We start from the raw sequence: 3575 nt of genomic DNA on the forward strand, positions 1-3575 counted from the left end.
CCCCCCATCGTGCCCCCCTCCAGCCCCATCCCGCTGCGGGGCCCGATCCCTCCCCACTCACCATTTGCTTTTCATTGGGAAAAGTGAGTGGAGCCATTTTGTGGCCTACGCATGGCGGCTATATTTGTAGTAATGTGGGGTGGCTTCAGCTGGGGAGGCTCTAATTCCACATCACGTCCAGTTTCCTATTTAGTATGGAGAGCGGAACACTACTGCAATGTGGCCGAGAGAGATAAAGCCCCAGCAGTGGCCCGCCTGCCCTGATAAGCTTCTAAACCCATTATTTATGAAATGATTCATTATTATTTGGCAATTTTATCGAAGGAAAGCGGAAAATTATTGCAGGGATATGCATAGGAATAACTCCGGAATGCCTTCTAGCTTTTTTATGTGTGTGTGCTTAGATGCTCTTAAAAAGACACTGCAAAAAAAAAAAAAAAAAAAAAAAAAAAAAAAAAAAAAAAAAGAGTAATAAAATATTGCACCGTGCCTGCCCGCATCTGAATGGCAATTCTTTATTTTAGTCCTCTCGGAGGTTATTATGCCCCTGCATTTTGTTGGGTGTTTTTTTTATTATTATTATTTTATTTTTTTTTATTTTGTTCGATGGAACACGTACTCTGTTCTTAATTAAATTTAATGAGCCAAAATAAATTGGTGGGGACGCTGAAAGAGAGGGAAGGGGTGTGGGCTGCTTTGGCCCCATCCTCAGCCTCCATCCCCCAAGTGCGGGTCTCCTTTACTAGTGCCGGGCTTGGGGTGGCCGCACACCCCCACTGGAGCACGGGGAGGGAAGGGGCACAGCTCGGCCTCGGGAAATTTGGGATTGGAGAGGCGGGGAGAGCTCAGCGCCGGGCCCAGGGCAGAGAGCGCAGGAGAAGGACATGGGGAAAAGGGGGGAAAAAGGGGAAAAGAGGGAAAGGGCTGGGCACGGCAGCCCGCCCCGTCGGGGCTGGGGCTCGTGGAGACGGGGAGTTGGGAACGGGAGCGGGGGAACGGGAACGGTGCCGGCCTTCCCCGTGCGGGCTTTGGGGCACGGGGGTGGGGGCAGGGGGCCGTGAGGGCACCTTCCCACGTTGCCCGGCAGAGGAAGTGAGGAGAGATGGGGATGGCAGAGGGTGCCATCCGTAATCCCTGCGTACATCGGTCCTAAAGACGGCGGCAGAGAGCGATTTTCGATCCCTCGGGGTACCCGAAAATCAACGAAATTACAAAAGAAACGGCACAGGGACCGCGGCCGGACCGGTCCCGGGAAGGGTCTCGATCCCCGCTACGGGGGAGTGGACCCCCGCCGTGCCCCCCCCCCCAGGGGAGAAGGGGCGGACGGGGCGGGTGGAGCGGCCGCACCTGCCCGCGGCGATCCGCTGGGGGTGCGCGGGTCGCTATTGTGTCCCCGCCACCTGCACGCACTTGGGCTCGGGCGGGGAAATGCCGGAGCTGTTATTCTTCCTTTCACTCCTTCCCCTCTCAGCCTCCCGCTCTGGATGCGGCCGTGGGAGAGGTTCGCCCCCCGGGTCGCGGAGCGCTCACGATGCCGGCAGTGCGTGTGCGGGTGCGTGCGGCGGGGCCGGTCACGACGCGTTGGAGAGCTCCGCCGTGCCTCCAGCCAGGAAGCACGACCATTTTCAAGCCGGCTCCTCTAACCAACAGGAAGTGTTAAAGATAGAACAGCCGGGGCTGGGCTGGGGAGATTAGGAAGGCGAGCATCTTCTGCACGCCGCCCCCAGGCGAAGCCCCCCAGGCGGGGTGGGAGCTGCACCCACGGGGCTGTGAGGGATCCTCGCTGGGCACAGGGCTGCCCAGAGAAACTGGGGTTTCCCCGTCCTTGGGGACATCCAGCCCAGGTTGGATGGGGCGCTGGGCAGCCTGCTCTGCTGGGGGGCGAGCAGCCCACGGCACGGGGTTGGAAGCAGGTGATCCTTCAGGTCCCTTCCTACCCAAGCCATTCTGTGACTCTATGAACTATAAAGCCTTGAACGGGGCAGCCCCCTCCCCACAACGCACAGTTTGAGTTTGGCCCCACTGCAGCTCCAAGGCCAAGCATCTTTCAGTTGCTCAGCACTACACTACGAAAGGAAAAGCAGCTTTGAGGGAAGGGTGGTTTATTTTTTCGGTTGGTAAGTTAACAGTTTGCTCGCTCCGTTTGCCGTCCAGCATTACATGATTTGTGTAACTTCATGCAGTACCACACCCTCGTCCCGAGCTGCGGGCAAGTAGTTGGGCTTTTGTGTTCAGATTGGTTCTAGCCCTCAAGCATCTGAAGAAAGTCTTCAAAATATTAACCAATACAACTGTCATCTTCCTGTGTTTCCAGACATTTTACAATAGGAAACAAAGAACAAAACCCTACAACAATGGCTCAGAGGTATGAATTGCCTCATTCATCCCAGTGGAACGTCCAAAAACATTAACTATTTTTTGACTACTTCAGCAGAAAACAGGCTGCCAGGCCGTAAGCTTGTGCCTGAGCCGCCAGGGATTCAGCGTAGGATGGACTCCTTGTTTCTCAGCATAGAAAAGTAATAGCTCCTGAGAGCAGCAAATATTCATGTTGATGGCAGAGGCTGCTGCAAGGAGAGGAATTCTGACACTGCTTAATGCAAGCTGCTGTTCTCTGTTCTGTATACGGGCAGTTAAGACTTGCTCTGAAATAGCAAGTGGCTTATTTTGCTCAATTATTCAGCTCACAAAGGCCTAGGAGACAGCAGATGCTGGAAAACACTCTTGCCAGTGCAATCAATTAATTAGCAATTACTACACACTCAAACCTACCGTGAACTAACAGAACCACAGTAGTCCTTTGGATTTGAACAGGAAAGACCTGGGACATTAGCGTGGGTTGCTTTAATTTCTAGTTTAACAGCCCATGAGCAGGAAAGGCAAGGTCAGCACCAGAGGCTGAACTTCTGTTGAGACAATGCCATCATTAACACAGAGCTGAACAAACTTTGCTTTAAGCTCAAAGCATGTTGATGTACTAAAGCCAGGGCGAAAACAGATGGCTCTGCTGTCATTCAGCTCTGGCATTCCTGTTACGGATGGTGGGAACTGGACTAAATTGCAACTTCCACCGCCGCTGTCTCATTTCCAAGACCAGGAGGTCAGGGGGAGCTGCGTTACACCGCAGTGATGCTGGCTGAGCTGTGGCCTTAGGGAGGACCTGCCAGAGGAAGCAGAGCTGTCAGAGCCAGCACGGGGCACCTGGGACTTCCAACATAACTGACAAAGAAAAAGGAAGCACAGAAGTATCTACTATACCTACAACACTGAACAGGAGTCAGTCTGCTTGCAGAAAGGGAACGGTTAATTGAGAACTGAATTCCTCAACTTGTGGAGCAGCCCTTTTCCATAATCCTGTAACAGCAATTTCAGTAATAGACTGTAATGCTTTCACAGACTAATCTGTATGTTAATAAGGAACAAAAGTAAAACAAATTTTTTTTTTTTTTGCTTATCCCACCACCCAACATTGGAACTGTCAAAGAACACCAAGTGACAGTGACTTCCAGTGAGCCGTGCTAAATGACGACGGGGAACAGGCAAGTTCTGAAATAAAAACCACAACCAACTGAAGC

At 52.6% G+C, this 3575-nt stretch overlaps 1 protein-coding gene across 1 annotated transcript in view; it reads right to left on the minus strand.

Moving 5' to 3' along the window:
* Window positions 1-346, minus strand: part of TAL1 (TAL bHLH transcription factor 1, erythroid differentiation factor) — a 7352-nt gene extending 7006 nt beyond the window's left edge. Inside the window, exon 1 of the mRNA XM_021405174.1 lies at window positions 62-346. The gene's annotated coding sequence lies outside the window, so the exon portion shown is untranslated. The remainder of the gene's footprint in view (window positions 1-61) is intronic.

The sequence above is a fragment of the Numida meleagris genome, chromosome 7 (genome assembly GCF_002078875.1).
Source record: "Numida meleagris isolate 19003 breed g44 Domestic line chromosome 7, NumMel1.0, whole genome shotgun sequence".
NCBI lineage: Eukaryota > Metazoa > Chordata > Aves > Galliformes > Numididae > Numida > Numida meleagris.